This window comes from Arachis ipaensis, chromosome B01, assembly GCF_000816755.2.
Source record: "Arachis ipaensis cultivar K30076 chromosome B01, Araip1.1, whole genome shotgun sequence".
Taxonomy (NCBI): domain Eukaryota; kingdom Viridiplantae; phylum Streptophyta; class Magnoliopsida; order Fabales; family Fabaceae; genus Arachis; species Arachis ipaensis.
This window is the reverse complement of record NC_029785.2, coordinates 59769371-59769891: the sequence shown is the minus strand read 5'-3', so window position 1 is coordinate 59769891 and position 521 is coordinate 59769371.

Below are 521 nucleotides of genomic sequence, written 5' to 3'. Positions count from 1 at the left end.
ATCGGAGACTGTTGTAGAAAACAGCCCCAACGCTGACATCTGACAACAACGCCCTCTGACAGGTTTGCCACCCACCCTGTTTTCCCACTGTCACTGGATTTGGGTGAAGACAAATGACGAGTAATCAACCCACACACCCATACTCTTCAGTCACTGCCGAACAACACTTGGACTTTCTCAGAGACAATTGCCCAAATATGAGTGCCCCTACATGAACGAGATCTTTGAAGCAGCTCAGCTTCGGTTTCCCACTCATACCTAATCGTGGACAATTACTTTTATTTCGTTGTTGCATTGTCTATTGCTATTATTTTCTGAGCCTCATTGGAGACATAATTATCACTCAAGTCACGATAGTGTTTTAAAGAAATCTGTTGACGACTAGCATACTGAAATACCAGGACAGGAGCCTGCCTCACCGGAAATGCTTCCGAATCTTTAAATGTTCATGGATAACTTTATGAATATAGAGAAATATTAGGTTTTTTTTGTTTTTTATTTTTACTTTATATTAAATTAAT